A 27,100-nucleotide genomic window follows, 5' to 3' on the forward strand; every position below is an offset into this window, starting at 1 on the left:
CCAAAATGCCACCTCTCTGTTAATCTCTTTGTCTGTTACGTTCAGGAAGTGTGAGACCTTGCTTCCAAAGACTCATTAAAATTATTTAAGGGTTCTTTGTGTTGAGTGTTTTGGTTTGCAGTAGCCCTTGCTCACACTACTGACAAAGTAGGTTTATGTCTCCACTTGCATTTTTTGCAATTTGCTTTAATACAGACTGAGAGTGAGCATAAGAGCAGAGTACATACAACTGTAAGTAAATCTATTTGGCAAATCCAGGAATAGTCATATGGGAACACATGATGGCTCAGTAAAATGCTCTTTTTTTCCTTTTATTGTTCTCTGTTTCCTCCCCACCTCTTCTAAGTACAAACAAACAAATAACTTACAAATCCAGCTTTTATTTCCATTGTGTAAACTGGAAGGAAGTGGCATACAAATTTAGATACTATTTACTGTGAAACGGATTGAGTAGCAATTTGACTGTAACCCTCCAATTGTTTTAGCTAGGGATTATTGTGAGGGTGGGAAGAAGTGTGAATCTGGGCTTGTTGGCCAGGATTTCAGTAGATGTTGGAGCTACTGGGTAGCCAATGGCATATTGGTGGACCCAAGTATTTTCTGAGAAGCAAGTCTGATCTCAAGCCTTTGGAAGAAAAAAAAATTCCTGTGCTTGAGAAAGTAAAGAGATAACATATGAATGAGCTAGAAGCTGGTTCATTGTAGGTACTGAACTAGAGGCAGTCAGTTTTGAAGAGGAGTTATAGTTTCACAGGCAGCTGATCTCTTGTGGTATGCTGTTGCCAGTTTTAAAGAGAAGGAGTTTTCCCTGGTCCCCTGCCTTCAGTCTGCCATCCCCTTCCCTCTTCTCGCATCTGTGGGCTCATGTAAGTGGGTTTGCAACCTCTCTTGGGCTTCACCTGGAGCTCAGCAAACTCTTCTCTCTGTCAAGTTAACTCAGCAACACAGTGAAAAACAAATTTAGCAGAAGCCTGTGTAGGCTTTCTTCCTTTTCTGTGAGCTGAATTGGCTCACAGAAGGGTCTGAGGTTGCTTTAGGCTTTATAAGGTAAGCAGTGGGAGCCAGTGGCTGATAGGGAAAGGCAGAGAGAGAGAGAGAGAAGAGGTGGGAAGTATCTCCATTGTGGCAGTAGTAAGCTGTTAAACCACTAGCCTCATCTTAAGAAATGATTCTGTGACCACTGATTCACCTTAAAGACTCATCTGTATCACTGTGAACAGTGTCTCTAAGGATGGTGTTCTTGCAAAAGAGTTGGCAAAGTGGGGGTTGCCCAACTGGGAATTGAAAATGAATTGAAAAACCTACTAAGAACCATATTTGAGACATAAGAAACCAGACATTGTACCTGTGTGCTTTAAGTCAGCGTGGTATTCATGTAGATGCAGGCTGGAATGCATTTGAAGAAAGGAGCATCTGTATAATTTTACTTGGGTAGCTGAATTTCATATTTATGAGATGTCTTAATCCTTGAAGTATATAGCATGCATAGTTGAAGTTGGTTTTTTTGTTGTTTTTGTTTGTTTGGGTTTTTTTGTTTTGTTTTGTTTTTTTTGAGTTTTTTTGAGGGCCAACCGCTTTCTTAGTTTGTTCCAAACCATACTTTTGCTGGCATAAACATCATGCAAGTCATCAGTGTTTTTGACTCAGCATTTCCCCAGTTTCCTTGTGATGCACCGTATAATCATGCAACACCTGCTTTGTTACATGCAGTGTAATTAAATGCTGTTCCTCTCTATATGCTTGTATTGATGATGTGTTGTATGTTTCATGCTTGTATGTTTCATGCTTGTATTGATGATGTGTTTCCAGAAGTCTGTATGTGATGCACATCACCATGGTGTCTAAGCAGCTATACTGGTGAGGTTGCTAAATAGACAAAGTATTTCTAAGTGTTTTAAGCATTTCCTTAGATGTTATTCATAGACTATCAAAAGAAAACTTTGGATACATTTAGGAAGGATTTATTTCTATCTCATGTAAATAAGTCACACACATGCTCTTATTTTGTCTTTAAATGCCAAAGTGTTTTTCTAAAAAGGAGCAGGAGGAGTTTTGATGGGTGTTTTGAAAGTGAATTACGTTGATCAAAATGTTTACTTCTGATTCTTGCTTTTTGTAGTCTCTTTACATTTTTGTTACAAAATACCAAATGAAGTAGATTCTGCAATTGGTACAAGACAGCATTTTGATAGGAGAAAATCAAATAGCTTCAAAGCTCAGTTTTTCTTTTCACAGCTGTGATAGCATTGAATTGTTATACTGTTACGTGAGAGTAAATTTCTAGAGAATGCTGTTGTGTTACAATAAAAGATAAAATAGTGAACAGTCCACAATTCAAGAAGATGTTGATTAAAATTGGTTTATTACTTTAAAATCAAGTCCCCAAATTTTAGAACTTTGATAGCGGCCTTGTTTATAAACAAAGCTTCACAGAAGAGCAGAAGTTTAGATATGCTCATCATGCCAAGAATGGAGAATTTTGAAACATGAAGAAAACCTCTGTTGTGAGGCATTATAAAGTATATTGGGGTACTGTGTAATGTTGCAATGAACTAAGAATCTGCTTGGAAAACTGTTGTTTTGTCTCAGTGATGAAATAATGTTTGCCAAACTTTGAAAGTTATGAGAATTTCCAGGGGGAAAGCAGCATATCCTTACTGTGAAGCATCTTTCTTGTAGGTGCCACTCTGTTGTAAATTTAACTGACCCTAGGAGTACTGGTCTTTTAAAGCACATAAGAATAGGATTTATGGTTCTGAGTTAATAAAATATGCTGATGCCACTGTAAGCCCTATTTAGATAGACAGCAGTAATCTCTGTTGAGCAGTATGAAACCGTCTGTCTCTAAGTACTGGAAAGCTAATAGTTCACAGCAAGGTTGTACCACATCCAGAGATGAGAAAAATGTGTCTGAAGTCAGAAGAGTTTTAGCTGCATGATTTTATTTTCTTTTGTAATTGTATTCTTTCTCCTGTGCTAATATTGTACATCATATCAAGTAAACAAGATACCCAAAGAGCACAGAGGAAAGGGTGCTTTTTAAACTTCACACTCTACCTTACCTTTGCTGGCTTTAGCACAAGGAACAAGATTCTTCTGAATCTTCAAGGTGAATATGAAGTATGTGAAATTGGTGTTAAAGATGGGGTATGTTGTGCATTCATAAAGAAAACACATTCAGTTCAATAATGAGATACATTAAGAAAGCTAAGGTAATATGTTGACACATTGTATGTTTTGTACAGTATAAAAATACTGTTTCCAAGTTTTTATCTTTCATGAAAGGAGTTGATAGAGTTATGGTTGAAAAGATAACTTTGAATTTGTAATTTTTCTATTGTGTTTGAAATATTTGACATTTAAATACATGGTTGTATTTACATATATTGCATTTTCATTACAGCTAATCCTCTTGAAATTTGGTTGGCAGATGCCTTAAGCAGTTCTCTAAAATTGGGACAGATACAGTATTCTGCAACCTTGGAATTTAATTGCAAATAAAGAACATTCTGTAATTGTTTGTTTTTTCCACTTTTAAGATTTCACTTTTAAATTTTAAAAGAGAATTGTTGTATGTAAACAAAGGAAATAGTCTCTCCACTTCAGTGGAGAGATTGTATCTGAAAATGTAGTAGTCATCACCTTATCTTATTATAAGATATTTATAATCAATATTTTATGTGGTGCAAACATAGATTACCTCTCTGAGCAACTTAATATATTAAGTAAATATGTCTATGGGTACAAACCATTCTGTGTACCTCGTAAGACACACATATTTTTACAAAAGGCAACAGTTTTCAATATTAAGATTGCTTTATAATTTGAAAGGAGGGTAGAATACGAAATAATTTCTTTGACAAATGTTACGTTTGCTATAGTCCACAAATACATTATGTCTGTATGTGCTGGGATTTTGATTTTTGTTTTGGGGCTTTAAAAACAAGTGTCTTCAGCATTTTTTCACCCTCATATCTTGGCTTTTTATTTTTTCAAATGTTGAAAGCTAAATGCAGCAAAATGTTTGGTTCTGTGTCTAAACTAACCTAGGAAATACTTTTTAAGTTCATAGAATATAATAATAGACACTTAAAAAATTTGAAATATAAGGGAAAAATAAATCTCTGTTCCACTGTTGATATATCCATTGTAAAACTTGATGTACGCTCTGGACTACATGAATCTTTTTCTATAAATTAAAGTTGGATTTTTTTTCAAAATCAAGTTCCATTATGTTTAGAAAAGTATCCAACAATTCCTCTTCTCTTCCAAATAACTTTCAGTCCACTCCCTCTTGTGACTCAGCCTAACAGTGTCTGGATTCATCCGTTCAAGGAGCAGGTGCTTCACTAATGCTCCTGAGCTGGAAGAGCCCCTCTCCCTGGCTTCCCTTACAAAGGAAAGCCACAGGCTCTGCTAGGAGCACTGCATTAAGTAGAGATTATACCCTGAGTAGATGTTTAAAGTTAGGTAGGATTATTCTGATTTTAGGATTGTATGGAAGCAAGTAAAAATGGTTCAAACCTAAATTATTTGGCATTTCAAATTGTTTGGGTTTGCTCCTTGTTAATCCCTTTGGTGTTTGCTTTTTGCATCTTCTTTTAATCGATATAGTTCTCCTAAACTACTTATTTTACCTGACAAGAGTGTAAAAGGTAAAATGCTAGCTTTTTGATACTTGTATTCTGACGAAGCTTTCACACCTTTTTCCTGGTAAGTTGCTGCTTGGTGGCAGCAATTCATGGTTATGAAGTGCCCAGTGCCTGCATTGAGCCAACTCAGTCTTCCTTCCAAAGCTTGTCTGTCTTTGGAAAATAACAAAATACAGTGGAAGATTATGCCTGTAAGTTTATTTGTCAGATTTTTCTGTATGTGTTTCTCATGTGTTGGCAGTTTGTTTTGGCTGCATTGGGGTCCCAAGTCTCACTCTTCATGTTCTTTGTGGAGGGAGGGAGAACTCTCCTGCGTCATGCTGGTGTTTTAGAATTGTCCTCGATGAACGTGTGTATTACTGCCAAACTCTGTGACAAATTATCTGGCCTCAAAAGACGTAGTTTTTTTAATACCACCAAAATAAAGTACAGTAGGTCACAAAGTGATAAATGACCCCTGAGCTTCCACAGCATCTGTGCTGGGGAGAGCTGTGCTGTGTTTCAGGGAGATGGCAGGAGTCCACCTTGCCAACAGGTCTGCAAGGCTTGTTTCCACCTTTTACCAATCTCTGTCTCTCTTGGACATCACCTTGTCAGTGTAGTTGAGGGAGCTGAGCTTCCTAGCCCAGCCCTGACCCTCCCTGTGGTGGCAGGGTGAGCCGGGCATCCCTGCCCGCCTGGGATGCGGCACCGCTGGGAGCAGAGGGCAGCAGATAACGAGCAGGCAATTAAACAGCTTAGTAAAAGAAGACACAGAGTAAATGCTGTGTGCTGCTCATCTTCTATTTTCATAAACTCATACATAGGATCCAGTGAATTGGGAAGTGGGATGAAGGTTATCACAATTTTGACGCAAACACTTATATGGCTAATCTCTTTCTAAATGCTTATGTTTTTAATCTCAAGCCTCTTTATGTGGCTGAGCTACACTTTTTTTTCTAACTTGACTTTGTTTTATGGAGAAATATTTCATATCAGATTGCTTAAGCTCTGGGCTGTCATGTAAATACCTTCTGTCAAGTATATAATACACATTTTAAAATTTGTCTAAATATTTATGCTCTTGAGGGGATCACTGTATCTCTCATCAGACAGTTACAACCTAGCAAGTAAATAAATTGAACTTCTTTTTTTTTTCAAATCTTCATTGTTTTTGCAAGAAATTGTGACTGTTTGAAAGAATCTTACAAAATTCTGGAAGATAATTTTATTATTTACTTGAGAAAAAAACTACCTCCTGTCTTTCAGCAGTGCCTGCAAATATATGTATATGCATAAATATATATTTTTTCAAAATGCTTGTATTTCTTCTAAAAACTAGAGGCAAAAATATGATCTAAATGAATTCATGTGTGGCACCACATTTTAAGTTATCTTTAGAAATGCTATGAAGCACATTTTTTGTTATTTTAGATTTGTTTCCAGTTTGTGCTTCATGGATTAGTTTTTTCTTATTTTAGTAGTTTTCCTGCCTATATTACATTGGTAAGATGTCTGGTGTTCTGAGTCTTTAAAACGGAATGATTAAAAATTCAGTGAAATTCAGCGGAGCAAAATCCGGTAGTTTTCACTCATTTCCAGATACTGAGCTGTATTTTTCCTCTTTTGTGTGAGAAAGAAAATTAGTAATACTGAAGTTTATAATGTAGTTTGTAATTGATAAGAATTGCAATAACTGAGATTGATATCAAACACAAGACTGTGGTAATGTTAAATACATCAGAAACAGTTCACCGATAATAAAAGATCTTGCAGTTTTAACTGAAGGAAATACATTTTGGATTCTAGTCTATATAAGTCATAATACATTGTATTTGCCTTTCTTTTTGCTTTTTGCAGTAATAAAATATATCCAGAGAAAGTAAATCTGTGATTTTAACATCTTTTGACAAGCACATTAGACTGTAGAAAGAGCATCCAAGTTGGGGCTCGGGGCATATGGTGCTACCTTCTGCTAGCATAGCTCCAGAACAAGTCACTGTGTTCACCAAGGGGTCATATTCAGATTCTCAGGTTCCCTCCCCTGGTCTGGGGGGAAAAAAGGCATTTCCCCTTTACACAGAAAAATCAGAATACAAACTGCAAACCTCACTACCCTGGGATACCTTCACTGTGCAGAGAACCCACAGATGCTGTGAGATGTTTTGCTGTCAATCAGGTTTTTTGTGAGGGCATTCAAGAAAGACCCTATATTAGCTTATGTAGATATTTATAGCTACTTTTTAATTCTGAAAAGACATAAAATGCTACTTTGAAAGAATGTATGTTTATATCATGGTGTGAAATTGTAGACGCATTTCAAACATATGTACATTCAAAGTATTATTTGAGTAGGTATTTTGTGAATGGGTAGCAACTGCTACACGCCTACTTTTCACATCTTCCTAGATTGTCTTATTTTATTTTATTTAGGTTCAAATATTTGTATAGATAATCCAAGTGTTGTGTGTCTTGGGAATTCAACATATGGATGAGGATATGGAAGGCATTAGTTATATGAGATTTGTTGACCAGCTTTTAATTCAGATTGTCATTTTTAACACACGGCAGTGCAGATGGTGTAGTTTTGACTGTCCGTCAGAGCCCAAATACCTTAGGGACAGCTGTTGCTGATAAATCATTTTATGTGCTTTAGGTCAAGAGTTGTCGAACCTGTTACTGCACCTGCTTCTACATATGCAAATCTGTTGTTTTGTCATTTCATTCGACAAGGAAAAGTAGTGGTCTCTCGTGGCCATAAGTAAGCCAGGAACATACCCTGTAGGAAATGAAACAGAGCAAGAAGACAACTGTGGTTTCTGCGGTACAGCCATGGGATGCTGCTTCTCTTTGGCGGCTTTGTTTCTGGAAGACTGCCTGCAATTTGGAAGGAGGGTAGAAAGACAAGTACATGTTTGGAGGCAAGAAGTAAAGGGAAGGTGTTTGCTGTCATTGACTGTAGGGTAGTTGTGAAATTTGACATGCCCAGAAACCAGCGGGTGCCATGTGGGGCTCCCCTACACTGCATACCTCTGTTTCATCATCTGGAGAGCCTGCAGCATGATTTCCGGGCACTGGAGCATACAACATGTCTACTTCGGTTTGGAGCTGATTGATCCACGGTACAGAACACGCTTGTGGGATCTTCCCTTGCTATAGAAGAACATAAATGATTGAAATGTTTTCTTGAGGTAGAAAAGTATCATTTGTTTGTATACTTCAATGCCCAGCAAAAAAAATTCCTGTCAAATGGCAGCACACTGCAAGAACTGGGGGTTTACTGAACGAGGTTATGCCTGAGCTTTGGAAACTCTAAGGTGTTTATATTTGTTTAACCTGTCAGGTATGTAAGGAGAGTTTAAATCATGAGGAGGAAGCTTCTTTGTTTATTGCACTTCACAAGTAGGGCTGTGGCATGTAATAGAAATGGCACTTAAAGATTGGCTTTTTTAAGCAAACTGACAGAAGATTTTATCCTGCACTGCCATAGATTGCTGTGGGGGAGAAAGGGAAATAGTAAAATTGATGAAGAAATGTTGCATGCTGTCATTTTAGATTATGTTATTTTGCCATGAATTTGCTGCTAATTTTTTTAAAGATACTGTAAAATTCCACTGTTGCAGAAAGTACCACAATAGCGCTGTCGTCTGTTAATTATTTCATTCCATGGCTAGTTTGTCAACAGTATTTTAATCAAGCCACCAGCAAAAATGCTTTTTTGAACATTTTTTGTAGAAAAAAAGAATAACCCCCCTGACCTTTCAACCTTGTCAGCTGAGTTTTCCCATTCTGACACTCGGCATTATTTTTGCAAAGGTTGGAATTTTAACTCTTCAGTGAACCAGATATCATTTTTATTGGGATATTAATTCTGGTAGGTGCTAATCTCATCAAGATTTGCAGACATTTTCCTTCATAGGCCATTCTGATTTGTAGCTTTTTCTTTTCACAGCAGTATTAAATACCAAACCTCTCTGATATGGAAGTTCATTAGAGATATGTCTTTGATGGCAGCCCTTTCAGGGCTTCAGTTTCAAATACCTTGATGTAAAGCTTAAGAAGCCATTGTGTTGTAAGCCCTCCTTGATGTGTCTTATTTAGATCTGCATAGTAAATCAAGGAAAGTAAATAACAAGGCAGCAGATGGAAGCATGGAGATAAGGCCACTGAACAATTGTATTTGTATTTTGTTATGATGTTGACAGGAGCTAAAATTCACTAATCTAGTTCAACTGATCTGCATTTCAAAGAAATCTCATTTAGCAGCAACTTGAAGGTTTGGAGGATAAAGTTCTTTTATTGCAGCTTTTATTGCATTCTTTGCTAATTTATCTGGTCAAGATTTAGCCTTGCTTACTTAAAGCAGCAAGCATGTTACAAGGAGTCTTAAATACTACGAAAGCATTAATGTCTAGACTATGAACTGAAGGTAATTACATATCCAGCAGTGAATAGGCTACATTTAGGAAATACTGTTGTCCAAATGGAATTGGAAGAGAAATGCAGATAAGGTATTTTCCCCTGTTTTCTCAAAGTTTGTGGTTTTGTGTTTTGTTTTTTTTTTTAATTACTAGTTTTTAATTGTGTGGAAAATTAATATATAAGCAAATGTAAAATTATTAAATATAAACCCCAGAATTTTTTGAACTGTGAGTTCCATCATTCCATACTTTGCTGCTTTTTTTACAAAGTGATAGCTCATATTAAGTTCTAATTTAATGGTTGCCTTCCTGAATCCATTATACAAAACTGTTAAAAAGTGGAAAATAATTTAATAGAATGATGGACCACAGTTATTTTAGGTGTGCTCTATATGATGTAGATGGTATATATGTAAGTTAGGTACTTCGTATTAGGTACAGTGCAGCCATGTCCTTTTGAAAAACAATGTGATAAATACATTTTAAGAATCAAATATCTTTAAAATGAAAAGGAGTACGAAATAGAATTTAGGGTTTCCTTTTGGAGATTTAAAAAAGTTGTGCAATCTTAAGGCCAGCCAAAAAATAAACTTTGATTTAGTTTTCAGTTTATGATATGAATACTAACGATGGACTGTTTAGGGTATCAAACATAAGTGTGTCCATACCTATGTACAGATGTAATGATAATGAACCAAAGCATGCCAGGCCAGTGTACATCCACTCTAATAATGGGCACCAGTTCTCTAAGACATGTAAATTAAACCCAGCAGCTGCTGAGTGTTAATGCTATAGTCCTTGCTGCCCTTCTGCAGCCCGTCCTTGTGACAGAACCTACACCTGTGCCCCGAGGACTGCACTTCCATCTCATCTGCAGTGTGGGTCTTTGCACTTCTTTTCAGTGTGTCTTTGTAGGCTTGAGAGGAGTGGAGGGGGAGGCATCTGGGGATGAGGGTGCTTGCTAGGCTGCAGTGATAGCTGATGGTTTTTGACTGTGTACTCCATAGGCTAATCAGATCATGGGGTGGTAAATGCTGCTTTAGTTGTAGGACTGGCTTAAGCATCTTTTGGTTCCTTCTCCTCATTGCTATGCCTCTAAAAATATTCATACAGTGTTTTGTGGGTTGGGTGCACTCCATGAATTTGAAAGCAGCTTCTATTTAGCCAGTTTACTTTTAATCTAGATTAGTTTCTGAGTATGGCTGATCATACAGCTCCATGCAGGCCATGTTTTCCTTGGCCACATCACAACTGTGTGATCTCTCTCCCCTTATCCATGTTATGTCTCCTTACTCCTCTCTCACCCTAGCAAGGATGACCGTGTTTTAGTCAAAAGTTGTTTTTGCACTTGTTTTGCAGGACTGTTTTAAAGTCAGCACAAGGCAGGAGTGAGAATCTCTAGGTGGAGCTGAAGGTTAGGGAAGTTAGGGCTGCTTTAGCTCCAGATTAGTCTGGTTTAAGTCATTGTGCTGCTGCATTCTCTAGAAATTTTACCTTTACCTCCAGACCACTGTACACCCTGTATGTGTGAAATGAAGCAGACAATACAAATAGCAGTTATTCAAAAAAGTGATTTGCATTGCTTTGTGAGAGAAATATATACCAGACAATAAAATGATGACAATAAAATAAATCTAACTCTCCTAGAAAACACCGTTGTAAATGAACATTTATTTACATTCCAATATGCCAAAGTTCAGAAGTAAAATTTTGAATTTAAAGATATCCCAAGGATGTCATCCTATTTACAACACTCAGAAGCAAATAGGTCCATAAGATCAAGCACAGACAGACATATTGACATTTTTAGTTAAACTCTACCTTTTCCTGCATAATAATATAAACCATCCCTTCAAATAAACATATGCTCTTGTCTGGCCTGCCACGGATTCCATAGTTTCATCACCCATAATCTGTTTTTAAAACCTCATGCCCTTGTACCTTTGGCTTCAGCATCACTGACTCTCACTCCATCCTGCCTAAGCCCATCCCGCATTCTGGCGTTGCCCAAGGTGACAAGGAGGGATCCCGGCTGTCACTGAGTGCTCGCCTCTTGTCTTCCTGTCCCTGCTGGCTCCATGCATGTGTTGTCTTCCTCACAGAGCTGCACAGGGGGACAGTGTTTTCACCAAAAGGGATAGCGGGAGAGAAAATAAAGAGAAAAAGGAGAAATAGAGGGGAAAAAAACCAACCCAAGTGGAATTTGATGGAATTTCTCACATGTCTCTCTATGCAGAAACCTTTTATACATTTGCGTGTTAATAAAGGAGTGCTGCAGCACCATAAGAGTGCTGGACATTAATGAGTAATCTTTTCTCAAGTGATAAGGATCCAAACCAGTTAGCAATGAGGTGGATTAAAAATCAAACTTGAATTCCTGCTACCATCACATTGGTGTTGGTGTTGATTGCATAACCCTGATGGGCTGAATTGTGTGTGATGCTCCTTGTCTGGAATCACACTGAACTGCTCAACATTCATTACTTCTGTTCCTGCTGCATGTCCCTGTGCTGAATGACAGCCTAATCTTAGAAAGAGAGGGGCAGATAGAGCTGGAAGGAATATGGGGCAAAGGAGGTGGCACTTTTCCACTGGTGATGACTGGAGTAAAATATTCCCAGATATATTTGCCCCAAGAAGTACTATACAAATTTACCACTTTTATTGAACCTTCCCAAGCTTGGATTTTAGTTGACAAAGTATTACATGTGATTGTCCCAAATCCAGTATTTTCTCTTGGTTGGTGGGTTGCCCGGTAGAGCTAGTCAGCCTGTGTCTTCTCTCATCCATCTCATATTTATCATTTCCTTCGGGATGGTGGACAGGTAGCCAAGAAGGGAATTATTTAGACAAAAGTCTTTCTTTTGTTTTCATGCCATTCTATCCTCTTGCAATTCAGTTTAAGGTTGTATTTCTGGTCAGTATGTTTTAAATAAGTGTTGACTAAATCTGCAAGAGAAATGAGGAATATTTCTCTAAATCTTAATGGTAATCCAAATCCAGAAGATTTGAAGAATTTGGTGTACAACTGATGAGAGGAATCGATGTTAAAATATTACAAATTTTAGCATGTATTTTCAGGTCTTTTAAAGGTGTACCTATATAAAAACGTAAGGAAGATTTTTGACTATTTTCCTAGCACTGATGCGTAGTAGAAAGACCCTTTTACTTGTAGATAGATAATTTGTCCTACCTTTCTTTATTTTATTGTATAGGAGAAGGGAAGTACTCCCAACTCAATGTTTTCTGAAGCATTGTTGTTTTTTTTCGATCATAGCATAATGAGGTTTCTTAAATTGCAGACAAACCAAACAGCTTCATTCAGTTTAACAGCACAACATTTAGAGAAGTTTGCAGTGTAACTCTTTTGAATTGCTTTAATTATTTACATCATGGTTGATCTCTTGTTTACTCATTGTCTTGTTTCCATATTAGCACAATGGTACCACAGATCAGCAGGAAGGGACTTCAGTACAGATATATTTATATCTTTTGTCACTGTTTTAATACATCTTTCTTAAAGATATTTTTGGCATTTATTAGCAAAGAAGTAATTATTTTTGTGAGTTTATGTTTTTGGGATAAGATTTTGGGGTAAAGGCTTTTAGATAAACATGGTTCCAAAGAAACAGGATTGTAATAATGTATTAGAATTAGACAGTCTATACAGTTAGAAATGAGAGTAAATATTGTTCAGTCTTAAACCAAACCAAAATCGAAACTCCAATCCAGTCCTTGATTTTATATACTATGATATCAGGCCACATTCTACTCTGGTTTTTTACTTAGTTACACCAAATAGGCTATAGGTATTGAAAGTAAAATTAATAGGATGCTTATCTACAAAAATGGAATTTTGTATCATATTAATCCCAAAAGAATTAAGAAACTTCATTGTATAGTCCTCAAATACTTTTTTCTCTAATGCATTTTTCTTTAGCAAACTCTAAAAATACGCGACAGTCAAGAGATAAAGGATTTTATCAGCGCTTATTTGGGATGGCTTTGTAATGCAGCTGTATATTTATGAACTGCCAAAAATGTCCTGTAACTGTTACACTAATAAGATCACGTTATGATGCATAGCTTTTACTTTGTGTCTTAGGTAATTTATAGGAATGGTGTGAGTTTGCACACAAGTGTAGCTTTTAATATCCCAAATTAATATGTGTGTACTCTGAAATATATTTGTGTCTTTAAAAGTGCAGATTACTTATATCACTGTGCTGTTTCAGAAATAAAAAAAAAAACCCACAAAACCGTAATCTAAGAAAGTTTTGATATAAAACCTTCTCCATGCATCTTTGATATAACTGTATTTCTACCAGGTATAATTGAATTAAGGATTATATGGAATAAATTTTTAAAGTCGGAATGAATGCTTATTTAACCTTCAAATGGAATTGTATAGCAAATGGTTGAAAATAAGGCATTCTTAGTTAACACGATTTTTTGGGGTTACTGTTGACTTCTAATGTTTGCAAGTGATCTAATCGCATATCAACTTTTCCCCCTTTATGTGCACCTGTTTGAGAGAGCCAGGATTCATGGGAAGATTTTCTAAACTTGTTGATGGTAACTTGAAGCCGCATGTGGAAAGAGTAAAAATCAACACTTTTATTTGACAACCAGTAGGTAGCCACCTGTTCTCATGTGTTTTTTTCTCGTTGTTTAAGTAGTGGTGGTGATAATTCTGAATTGTTACTGCTACTATCAGATTGTTTTCAAAAGGTTCCTGCAAAATCCTGTATTTTACCTTCTGTAGTATACCTGGAACTCACATCTCTAAATTTTGCCATTTTTCAAGAAACTTGTCTTTGCTCATGTATCAATGCTGAAATATTTGGTTCTTTTTCGGTACATCTTGCTCTTATTTATAGTTAGTATCAAAGTGATGTGAAGGATATCAGACCTTGAATACCTTTTGAGCTGTCTGGTTATATTCCTACCCTTAACATTTTAAACAGAAAAGCTGGACAAATGATAGAAGGGAGAGGTAGCCTAAAATGTTGCTATAGGCCAGTGTTATCTGAGTCTTTGATTATTAGCATGCTGTATGGTGAATTTCCTTCTTCCTCAGTGTAGCCATTTAAACTGCAGAAGCAAACAGAACAGCAAACACTGTAGCAGGCTCTTCTTTTTCAGAGAGGGGAGTAGATAGAACAGTAAACATACTTTGATCCAATATTTCAAACTGGCCAGAAAAAGTGTCAGTTACACAAATTCCTCACTGTAGGGTCTGAAAAGAGTATTAATCAGTTGGTATGTATGTGGATATACTGGGAAATGTCTGTTTTTTGGGTGGTAATTGAGGGTATTAATTCATGCATCTTGCAAAAGGAATTTTGGTTGCATACTGATGTCTGAACAAAGTTATTTCTGTCCTGCTATGTTTTTTGTGCTAGTACAGGCTGCTTCTTCATATAATGTGCCAATGCACAGCTCTACATATAGGGATACTTGGTTCACAGACACAAAGATATGTATCTAGTAAGACAGCAGAAAGGACTGGTTATATTCCTTTGGTACACCTGGTAGGTATGGATAGAATTAATTAACATAGTTTTTGCTCAAAAGTGTGACACGCCAGTTCGTGACAGCAAAGTGTTTCTTCCTGATGACAGTCATTCACTTTCTGCTGGTTCAGAAGGCTTCCCTGAAGGAATTTTAATTGATCTGCACTTACCCAAAATAAATCAGAAACTCTGCTGTATCCTAGAGATTAAAGCAAAAGGGAAGATATTGGAATACAGAGTATATGATTTTTAAGGTTTACTTTGAGATGAAACTTGGGAAATGGAGATGCTGACCTGCATTTATATAAGTGTTGAACTGAGTGCGAACATATGGATAAAGTTAGACTCATGAAACCAATGAAACCAGCAAACAACTTGAGAAGCAGAACCTTGCTTTGTAGCCCTCTGCCCTGGCTGCTTTGGGACTGTGGACCGGGGAGAGGAAGGCTACTGCTGCTTTACAGTAAGACTTTGCTACCTCATTTGATTTTTTTTTTTTTTCAGTGGTGATGATGCTTTGGAAAAAATCAATCAAATTTATTAAGCATATAGTAAGGTACAGAGAACCACGGGATTTCACTTTGGTGTTCAAAAGGATCTAGCCTGTACTTCGAATGCAACTAAGACTGGACTCCCTGTGTACCTAATGCAGTAATTCTCAATACTGTGGGTGGTGAATAGATCAGTGTAAAATGAGTATAAAATTGGTTGAATTAGCACTAACGTAAGTGACTATACAAGGAGGTAGGACTGGTTATCCTGGTTCAGACCAGCTTAGGCTATCATCTGTCTCCAGTGGTGGCTGTCTTCTGAGGATACCTCCATCTTCCTCTTGACTTAGGAAACCTCCTTGCATAAACAGCATCCTTGGGAAGAAGCTCACAGTTCTGCCACACCATTTGGTTAGAAGAAACTCACATTTTTCTTTTCAACTTGGCTTTTATTAGGTGATTCTTGAGTTCAAAGATAAGGAACATACAATGTCTGTGCAATCTTCTTCAGACTTTAGTTGTTTTCTGTCATGGCCTTCCTTAAGTCAGCTTTTTTCCAGTCTAAATATTGGTGGCATACTGAATTCTTCTTGATATATGGAAACTGTTTTAAGCCCTTGATTGTGTGTGTTTTCTTCTCTGAGCCTTTGCTAATTAGTTCTGTTGTTTTGTTTTCTGTGCTGGACAAGAAAATGGAGCACACTTCTCAATATAGGGATTAATTCAGTGGCAAATGACATGTTACTCTTTGTCCTTTATTCCTTTCTAAATATTTTTTAACATTTAATTTATAGATTTGACTCTGATGGAGTGGTGAGTTTTAAGTTTTCATGGAGAAATTTCAATGACACCTATCATAAACCCCAGGTCCCACTTTATTAGCAGTAAGATGTAAGCAATAGAGAGCTGTTTTGTTTAACAGAAGCTTCAGATTAGAATGTTTATCAGTACTGGCTAGGCAGGACGGTTTATAGTGAACTTTGGCTCAACAAACTGTGATTTCCTACTTGATCCCAGCCAAAAGTATTTAATGTCTTTCTGGTACAAAATAAATAATAATAATGTGAAGTCATCTTTAACTTGTACACTTGCTTTTTCAATGACCTACAGTCTTGTTACTATGAATCTCAGAAGTGAAGCGGGTGACTGCTCTAGGAGCAGTGACTACTTCACATGTCTCATACAAAGAAAGAAAGATGTGAAATGTGTGGGATTTTTTTCCTGGGTGTGCAGTACGTATGTGTAAGGATGACACTGAAGTGTGTTTTAAAGAGATGGTTGTAATACCTTGCAATAAAACACAATAGAGATTCTTGCACTTACTGTGTTCCTTTCCCTTTTTACTCTTAGATAACTTCTAGTGAAAGTTAAGGACCTTTTGTCCTTATCTGCCATAGAAGTGACAGACACCTTTGGAAGGAGGACCAGTTTGAGCAAAAAGGAAAAGACCCTCCCACAGCACAGCAAAGTGGCAAAGTGACTGAAGAAATGTAAGTGATTCATGACTGAACTGTGGCTATGTTTCTCCTGTGGATTTATATGCCCTGTGGGAGGAATACAGTACCCCATGACTGAAACGTATTGCTTAGGGATGTAAAATATGGTTTAGGAAAAAAATTGTGGGCCATGCAGAAAATACATACCTGTTTGATGTTAGTGTGATGGTAAGCTATGCTACAACTATTTTTTTCCAAATGGCTATTGTTAATGGGAATGAAGTGCTGTAAGAGTTAAAAACCTGTTTTTCTACCATTTTGTACTCATCTAGATACTGGTTAATTTAGATACATAGAAGCTAAGCAGCTGTATCTCAGTCATTTTAGATTCTGCTTACCCTCAGGAGAGGAGCAGGCATCTCCAGAGGCCAGTCCATCTTATTCTGAAAGCAATGCCTAAGGAATGCAGTATTACTCGCTGAGGAGTTTGTGTTGACTGCTTAGCTTTAGCCTAAATGTTCAACGAACACTTTAACCTGGCATGTCTGTGTAGGAAGCAGTGCCAGCTTCTTTTCTCCTCCCCATATTGTCATTCTCCCTCACTCAGCACATGTTGCTGTTTGTAAATTTGGAGAATGGATCAGACTGAAAATAGCCAATTATTTGTTTGCATTTGTTTTGAGTTGGGTTTATCCCCGCTTTCTCCCTGTGGCTGTCCAAGGGCTGTCACTGGAACAAAGAGTGGTGCAAGTGGGAATTAGCAGCCAAAAGTGTGCAGGAGCACATGATGGCAGCTGTGCTAGTTTCTGCTGCTTAAATTCCTTGGTGAGCAATAGTCTCAGACCTTACAGATATTTTTAGTGTTTTGCCATTTATAAGAGTTAAAAAATATGTGGGACACCCTTACTGATTATCTAATGGGGAGCTACTGTTTTGTTGCACATTTCATACTGTGATAGTGCTGTCTTTTGTGTCCCTTGTAAATTAAAATTCAGGTCTCCAAAACCAGTAAATGGTCATAAGTGGCTAACAAGTCAGCAAGTGTCATGTGATTTATAGTGCAGGCATGATACTGTATAATTCATATATACATACATAATCTCTGAATTCTGAAGATGCTACCCTGATTTTGTATAGCACCAAACATGACGTGTGGGTTGGGTGATATCGAATGGTTAGTGGTTGGACTAATTTAGGCACAAGATCCTTGTCTCCTGAGCAGTGAAATGCTAAGTAACATTTCATTCTCACAGTAAATACCGGATGGGAGGGTGTAAAGAAGGCAGAGCTAGACTTCTTTCATTGACACCTGGTGACAGGATGACAGGCAGTGGGTACAAGCTGCATACAGATTATTAAATTATGTTTCCATTGAAACACAGTATAAAAAACTTCCTTATCTTGAGGATGGACAAACACTGGAGGGGCTTGCCCAAAGAGGTTGTAGAAGCCCCATCCATGGAGGTACTCAAAACTCAAGCAGACAAGCAGCTTGCTGCATCTGACCCTGATTGATCAGGGGCTTAGGTTCAATAAGCTTCTGAGGTCCCTTCTAGTCTCAGCTATTTTATGATTTTGCTGATATTTATAGGTAAAAAAAATCAGAAATACTCTGTCATTTTATTTTATGAAAACTTTTTTTTTTTTTAATTTTTCTATTTTGAAGTATTTAGTTATTCAGTTTCATATTTTACTTAAGTTTTGGCGAAAATGAGACATGGTGGAATTTGCAAGCTTTCTAAAATGTGTTAAATTATATTTAAAGACTTGTGATTGTAACTATGAAAATCACATTGAAGTCTGTGAAATTATCTTTCAGCTTTGAATTAGCACCAGATTTCACGTGATGTGAACCGTCACATGATGGAGATTTTTATTTAAAAATAGCATCTTTTTACTTGGTCCATGGCAAGAAAGATACATTTTTAGTATCATTTTGTGCTTGGAAAAAACACCAAAAAAACAAGACATACTTGACAAGACAACTCTTGCAGGTGATCTCCATTAATCCACAATAGAAATAGCTGTCTTCCTGAAGTTTTTTTCGAGATCAGTGAGACCTATAACGTGACCTAAGAATTTCATGATAAACTCTATTTTCACTTACTTGCAAATGGCTGTTCTGGGACAGTCCATAGTTAAAGAGGATGCCAATGTAAGCATGGAAAAACTGGGCAAATGTACAGTGAGGCTTCACAACATAGCCTTATCTTCTGTGAATGTGTGATTGAGGAGCTTTCTTGTGTTTTGAAATACTTAGGAGCAAGGGACTCTCCGTTCAAATGTCAGCTTTCTTGAATTTTAACTTTGATTGATTTGTCAGACATTTTCTGCCCACAGTTTTGTTATAGCCTGAGTGTCTCTGGAAAGGTTCTGTGAGATGGGTGTATCATTCTTGAAAATGGAAAATAAATAGTCTAAAAAAAGGTCTATGACCTCTTCTTTGCTTTTGAGCAAGGACTTGGAATTTGAAAAGGAAGCTTTAATAGGTTTTAAGATGTGTCTTTTGCCATGTCTCTGAATGTCTGTCCTTATTGCAGTGAATTATAAGCTTTTGAAAATTGCTGCTTACTCATACACAGAAGAAGCATATTACTTTGTCAGCATATTCTGAAAATATTCCCTGAATATTCTTAATCTTCTAGAAATGACTGTGTCTGTCCTGGCTTGGAGATCAAACGCTGTATGACATTTCAAATTTACAGATCCCCTGCTATTTTCACAAAAGGGTCTTGTTTTTTAAATTTTTCTGGGACAGTGTATTTTGATTCTTACACTTGTTGGTAATTCCGGTTTTTCTGTATTTTATGCTTACTTTTCCCAAATGCTAATTGAGAAGGGTGTCAAGAATGGGATTAATTTCCCATGATGGTAGCCTTCTAAAAATATAGTTGGTATAAATCTGGGCTGGTCACCATAGGCATCTTTAGTCATGTAAAGAGAGATGGAGACTTCCAGGGGAGGATTCCCATAGCCTCTTTTTATTTCTGTCTTTAGATGAGACAATTCCTTCTTTAGAGATGCCTGTTTCTTGTCACTCGCAATAAAAGCAGCCTAAGGTGACTGGCACAAATTTAGACTTTTAACTTTTCTATTAAACATTAAGACAGATAAATTCCATCTCATGTGACATAATTTGAGATTTAAAAGGCAGAAATGTTATCACTGACATTCACAAAAACATTCTGCTTTCACACTAGTAAAAAAAGCTATTAAAATTATTTCTTTATGGTTATGGTGATATGTACAAGCTGATCAAAATAAAATTTTCCATATCTCTTAGATACTGTATGTAACCATTAAAACAATGCACTTTGAATGCCATTTTAATATTAACTTTGAAGTATCAACATATTTTGGGTGTTTTCTTATGTTTGGATTCTAAGTTAAGAAATATGAATGTTTTAACTCTATGTCATTATTTAATTTCTGGTAAGGTAATAAAAAGGATGTATGATGAGATGCTGGCATTGTTGCCTTTAGCTTTCAACAAAAGATTGAAAGAATCTGGTGCTAATATAACAGACAAAAATGCAGTTTTAGTTAATAGCAAGAATTTAGGTGGGTTTCCAATTTGAAACAATTTGCTCTAATATCAACTAATATTGATAATGTGTTCTATTAAATGAGATTGTGATGAAATGCTATTTTCCATTTGTATTGAAGTATTTTAGATTTCCTTAGTAATTTAAACTGTTTATACTTGTGTAATGGCAACTGCATTGGCTAACCCAGGATAATAACACCTTCTTCAGTCCCAGTTTTCATGGGTAAGGGCTATATGTGGGGAGAACTTTCTTGCCATGGAATAATTGAATGTGTCTAAAAGGCATTAGAAGTAATGTATACTGGCTCTATTTGTTTTTTAGGTAAAATGTAGGCATATGACATAGAAATTGTGGTGTAATTTATTATCAGATCTCTTTTTATGTTTAATTGCCATGTATTTGAATTATTACCTGAAGGGGCTAGGACTTACCCAGACTTCATACATGTTTTTGTCATCACTGTGATGAGACTATGGGCAACAGTTGAATATGCTTCAAAGATGGTCTCAGTTACACTTGTCCTTTTGTTCAGAAATGCTGATCATGGTAAGCACTGTTTCTGTACATCCAGTCATGATTGACTGATTAACTCTTATTGGGGTGTATAAAACTTTTCTTTCAATTATAATTTTGCTTTGAATATGACATTTTGTATTTGAGGTGTATATTTCATTTTGTTTCCATCCTCTCACTGTAATTTAAAGTGGTGCATTTAGTTCAGTATTGCATAGTAGCAGCATGCATGAATTATAGCGTAACACTACAGCAAATACTGATTCCTGGAATCTACATTTGGCTGCGGAAAAAATTTGTTTTTTAAAGGAGTGCTTGCAAATTGGTGTAAAGAAAGTGGTTAAAGAATGGAGACAACCTCATGTTGGTAATTTGTAGTTACTTTCTCTGTCTATTCCTTCTAATATTTGTACAAAATAACATTCACCAAAGTTTGTATTGCAGTATCACCAAGTTCTGTGCTCTAAACAAGAACAAAATATTTCCCTTAGAAACACTGTCGCATCAGTACTTGCTGGCCAAGGTTCTCACTGGTAAATACAGAAAGCTTCACCAAAGCTGGCAAGCTGTCTCTTTTTGTAGTTGAAACAAGTTTTATAGGCTTTATTTTTTTTTCAAGCCTGTAAGATTGTCTGGCTTTATTTGGATTGGGTTTATATTATTCCCATAGTTCTGCAACTTTAAGAATGTTCAGTTTTGAATGGAATTTTATGCTTTATCACAAAAAACCCAAAAGACCCTAGTTCTGAGAAAATGAAAAGGGCAGTTCAGCCAAGGTGCCACTAAACAGTGGATGTTTGAGTACTGAAGAACTGTGCCTATTTTTATTGAACTATAAATTTTATGACACTTTGTCCTGACCTTGTTTGAGGGTTAAACTGAGAAGATCCAACAGGCTGAGAATATCTGGGTTCAGTGAATGAATCTGAGTACAGAAACCTGAGGAGTATCTGTTCAAGAAAAACATTAATGACTGCATCAAAGTTAACAGAACAAGTATTTTCCACAGCATAGGCATCTAAGTCAGCAGGGGCTTTTTAATAATAGAAAATTTCACATGGGCTCAATCCCATTCCATGTGGAAAGTGAATCAAGTTCCTGTCACACTGTTATCTGACTCAAAATTTAAAAGCAACCTGAAGTTTCAAATAGGGAAAAGGGAAAGATGTTTTGATTGCTTCAGGCATTTTTAGGAAGTATAAATATGTGTTGATAGTTGTTCTAAAATTACCTGTGTGCTATGCATCTTGTTTCAATTTGCAGACAAACAAGAAAGAAAAGGTTTTGCCAGCATATCTTTATTTCTTCAGCCTATATAAGGTCTCTTTTCTCTTGAGGATTTTGGAGTAGATTCCTGAATTGGTTGAGAGCATCAATTGGTTGGACCTTATGCCATTCTGTCAATTTAATTAATTTTCTACTTTGTGAGAGATAGAGTCGTATTTGTTTGAGTAAAACTTTGAGACCTCTTTCCAGTGGTATAAGTGAGTGAGAGCTGGGTGATAGGCTAAATAAGGATGCCAGCTAAGCAAATGCCTTTTGCTAAAATGATGTTTTTAAAGAATCTGGTGTCCTGCATGCAGTTACAGTTCCCTGGCACTGAACTTCTTAGGGACTGGAAATGGTGTGAAACTTGCATTTTTGATGGAATAGAATATTCTTCATATAAGATCAGTAAACGTTTATAAGTAATTACTGTCTATTGGAAAACAGCTGCATTGTTACTCTTCAGAGGTAGAAGCACTTGGATGGTAATGAAGGGATTCTTGTATACAGCTAACAAAGCACGGTGAGATCCTTTGGGGCATAAGTCATAACGTAATAATATTAATAATACACTGCATTTCATCTGAGGATTTCAAAGAACTTTATAGGAAACATCAATGAATTAAGTATCACCTTAACCCCCTGTGGAGCCCTGCTAAGACTTGGTTGGGTTGAATGCAGAAATACCATCTCATTTTTATGGTAAGTTGGTTACTGTACCTTTGCTGCACACAGGTAATTCAGGAAGTATCAGTATTTTCCACATGGAGATCATAAGGCATAGAGAAACAGATTGACTTGGTCTGGGCAAACAGTAGCTCCAGCATAAGCATTCCAACACCAAAATCATCCCAAACAGCCTGGCTGTTTGCAGTGATAGTTGGCTCAGGCTGCTGGATCTCTGCTGTCGTACAGCTTGAAGCGCTATGCAATATTACAGAAGATAACACTGTGCAAATAGTGCAGTTGGAACCTGGCCATTTAGGGTAGCAATTTCATGAGTTCTGATATGCTGATGCATGTCTATGTCAGAAAAGCAGCATATCTTTACGTGTTAAAACCATCGGTAGGTGATACATTAGACAAAAACAACTTTCCAAGGTCGAGACACAAACACTATAGCTGAAAAGTATAAGAGCAGAAACCATCTGCTGTGTAGTAAGTTTTGATGAAAACATACATGATGGAAACCAAAGCTAATTAAACAGTTATTCCACGGTGCAATTTAGGGTTTTTAAGATAATCATATTTAGAAAATTGTTTTGGAGAGACAATTGTAAAAGACACTTTGGGTTTTGCCCCTTCAGCACTGCTGCCTGTTTGTGGCTGCCTTTGGCACATCATTCCTAAGGACCGTTCATTCAGCGCTTGTCCATCCTGTTGAAGGAGACACCAGTGGTATCTTAAAAGTGTTCTTTAATATCTTGCCATTCTAAACCTCATATTTTGAGCTAGTGAAATATAAAATTGCTTCTCTCCTTTATCTGTAGCCACAAATGAAAACATGTAGGTTCTCAACTGACACAATTTTGGCGAAAATTATATTTTTAAATAGAAACCAAGTACGGGTTATGCTAATAGAACCTCATTTGTAATTTAAACCGAAGCTGTTAACACTCAATAATGGAGCCATACATCAAGGAGTTTTCTGCAAAAACAGAAAAATACTAATTCTTCATCCTCAGATCTGCAAATCCAGACTGATGGGATTTCAGCCCTTCATCTTTTACTGACAGGCGGCAGCATCAGTGGAATAAAACTAAAATGTGATCCCCTTTCTCTCCACCCCCTTCCCCTAATTTTACTCTGACAGAGGAAGAATCACAGTTTTAACTGGTGTCTTAGCCCAGGGGAAAAAATGGTCTGTCGTCAGGTCTTTCAGGGAGAAGGAGTTCTTTCGTGGAGCAGTTGAATGGTATTTTGATTCTCAGGATGCATTTTATACCTGTATTTTTGCAAGATACAATAAATGATAAATGTTAATGATAAATGTTTCTGAGACAGTTATTGAGAGCAGAATCAAGGTCATCAACCTTCCCCCAAGAGATCCTTATCTCTCGTTCTTGTTTCTGATAAAAATGTTAAACATGGGGGAGATGGGCTCCAGATGGACTATCTGAAACTGCACTTATATGAGAAATCCCCAGCCATATGTTAGTAAAGTATGTATATTCTAATTTTTCACCTGCAAAAATCAGTGACTGATCACATTTTTCTAGATAAATTTTAATTGATTTTGCAATGATTTGGTGCATGCATGTTGAAGTTTATTATTCTAAATCCCCTAACATGAATACATTACTGTAAAGTTCTCTACAATTCATGATGAAATAGAAACCCTTGGGTATTTTGAAGTTGAGACCTCCTTTGTCTTTGGAGAAATTCATTTTGAAGCCCTACAGCTAAATTACAGAAATTTCATTGCTGCAAATGAGTTGCTCCCGTTCTGGAGTTGTCTTATGAAGCTGAGTTCCTGCATACGGCTGAAAATACTCAGTTGTCTAAAGAGAGAAAAGATATAAATCTGCCACAGCAAAAGAAACTAGAAATTTTTATGGAAAGCAAAAATAATGTGGTCTTTTACCTAGAACAAGAATGATTTCCCTCTTTGTATTAATTGGCTTCTGCAGCATCTCTTAGTATTTTAGTTCAAATCAGGACTGCACTTGAGAAGTATCAGGAAAGACTAGCCTCCCATTGAGCCTTCCTGATGATAAAGCTAAACAAGAGCAAGTGTTTGAAGAATGGACCAAACCTATGCAGAAGTACAAAGTGAAGTGTCTTGAAGCACATGCCTGTAATGTGTTCAGCTCCAGCTGTTCTAATGCGCAAGGCCATTTTTGTTGGGCACTACTGTTTCTTAATGCTGATGTTTTCTTAGTTATAAAAGGCCATGGGTATTCTTGTCATAAATAAGTCTGTAAAAAACCCCACCCTTTCATGTCTCTGAGTGATGTAATATTTCCACTTTTTGGTCAGATAGTAGATTAGAGTCTGTAATTGTAGAGTTGTTACTGTGAAATGTTTTTCCGCTCACTCCAGACCTATCTAAAGGGCTTATGGAGGAAAGGAACAGTGGCTTAAGTTCACTGAACAGTTGTTAAAAAGATAAATCAGGTTAGAAAATGAATGGGGAAGTGACATCATCCTGAAGAATTAAAGTTCTGAAGTAGTGTGTGGCTGTAACATGTTAGCTGAGTACTTAAATGTGGCTTGCATTCTGCTCTGTTCTTAGTGCTTTCTGCTGGGTTCCCACACATTTGTTGATCACATTTGTTGCTGTTGTTGAAGATGTCAATTTTGCAATTTCTTGATTGCTATCATAAGCTAATGGGCAAATATCATGAACCTAGTTTGAGTCACTGACAGGCACCGTGTAAAGATATGAACAAGATACTGCAAAGTATCTTTGGTGACTATCTGGTGTTTCTATTACTTCTCCTTCCGTGAAGTGGAAGCTGGCCAGGCTTAGGACCAAGGGAATCTTTTCCATTACTTGCATTGACTTCTCCAGTGTTGGCAGGGTACTTTATATCTTGCATGCACAGGCCTTCCATCCGGTGGAAGTATTGTGTCAACGGAAGCATGTGAATAGTACTTGAATAGTTTCATGATTTGTGGATAAAACCAGGCAGAATTGTGCCTGAAGAAACAAAAATATTTCTAAAAATTAGACACAACGTTGGTTTAAAGGTTGTGTCCTTTGAAAGGATTTGAAGCAGTTTAGGTGCTTATGTTGCTCAAGGGACTTTGAGTACTGTGAGGTTTTAAGGAAGGCTAAGTATTCCAGGAAGTTTAAGAGCTTATGGCATCGTAAATATTTAAGATGATTTGAAAGGTTATGTCCTCTTTAGTATTTGAGTTGGATTAAGTGCTTATATTGCCTTAAGGACTTTTTCCCTTTTTTTCCCTAAAAGGAACCTGGGAAATTAAATGCAAAAAAACTCCTGTAGTTGCAACATTTGGGCTTTTTTTCATTTTTGTTTTCATTTGAGAAATGCAAAATTCTAGGTTTCAATAGCAGCATTAACTTGACCACACTAAACATGCATCAGAGATGGACAGACTAATGGAAATAGTTTCTAGGAAACCTCTGGATATGAAATCCAGAAGCAGTAGTTTTTTCACAGCCTGTGTGTTGGGAAATGTTTTTTTCTACTGCTTGTTTTGTATGATCTGGTAAAGATCAAATAGATGATCAGGATAGAATCAGATTATGGAATTACAAAGAAGCAATTTCACCTTAGAAAGTAAAGAACATCTATAATTCAATATGCAAGAAAATAGGAAGCCATTTAGTTTCACTTTGTGCTTTTGCTGATATATTACTTCTGTGAAAAGGAATAGCAAATATTATAAGTCTAGGTCTCAGTGGCTTTTTTTTTTTATCAATTTATATATTTATTCTTGTCTTCTGAGATGCCTTGACAAAATTCTTCACTAGCGTATTTGCAAAACATATTTTGAAAATTTTCTATTCTTCTACATTCTTGAAAAGTAAATTTTATATTTTTTATTTTATTAACCAAATACATACACTTCTCATTGCATTAAAAGCAAATAGTCAGTATTCATTCAGTGTATTCTATGCTGCTTCAATTAAATGGGCATCAGTCCATCAGTCCAAACATTTTTCTCGTGGGCCTCTAATACACCAGTGATTTTGCTCAGTTATTTCAGCACAATTGCTGTAGCTGTATCTGCTCTTGCAGGCTGTCCTGGCGCAGCATGCAGCACCAGCCATCTGGCCATGTCTGGTAGCCTCATGGGGAATACAAAAGACACCACCTGGAGTACAGCATCCAGCTCTAGGGTCCTTAACACAGGAAAGACGTGGGCCTGTCCAAGAGAGGGCTACAGAAATGATCAGAGGAATGGAACACCTCTGCTATGAGTAAAGGCTGAGGGGAACTAGGGTTGTTCAGCCTGGAAAAGGAAGGTTCTGGAGAGGCCTCCCTGTGGCCTTTCAGTTGTTAAAGGGGGCCTGCAATAAAAATGGGGACAGAGTTTCTACCAGGGCCTTTAGTAAGAGGAGTAGGAGATGAGGGTAACCTGAAGCCCTCATGTCTGGGCATGCTTTCCTAAAGATTGCATTCATTTACATGGGTGGGATGGATGAGTCCATATGTTCCAAGAAAGTTCACAGATAATGTCCCAGCAAGCTAAACCAGCCTGTTAGTTATACCAAAAGTACTGAAACGGTGGTGGTAGTGCTGGCTCGCTCTGTCCCAGCAGTTATGACCAAGAATCACCAACAGCTGGTAGTACAATGTGTTCA

At 36.9% G+C, this 27,100-nt stretch overlaps 2 protein-coding genes across 3 annotated transcripts in view; both read left to right on the plus strand.

The window, feature by feature from the left end:
* The window catches only part of LOC131572981 (forkhead box protein P2-like), a 400,373-nt gene that overhangs the window by 44,875 nt on the left and 328,398 nt on the right, over positions 1-27,100 (plus strand). For both annotated transcript variants that reach the window (XM_058826457.1, XM_058826456.1), the window contains one exon: positions 16,410-16,549. The gene's annotated coding sequence lies outside the window, so the exon portion shown is untranslated. The remainder of the gene's footprint in view (positions 1-16,409; positions 16,550-27,100) is intronic.
* LOC131572574 (POLG alternative reading frame-like) overlaps positions 1-27,100 on the plus strand; it is a 171,105-nt gene that overhangs the window by 7,161 nt on the left and 136,844 nt on the right. The window lies entirely within an intron of this gene.

This window comes from Poecile atricapillus, chromosome Z, assembly GCF_030490865.1.
Source record: "Poecile atricapillus isolate bPoeAtr1 chromosome Z, bPoeAtr1.hap1, whole genome shotgun sequence".
In the NCBI taxonomy this organism is placed as follows: domain Eukaryota; kingdom Metazoa; phylum Chordata; class Aves; order Passeriformes; family Paridae; genus Poecile; species Poecile atricapillus.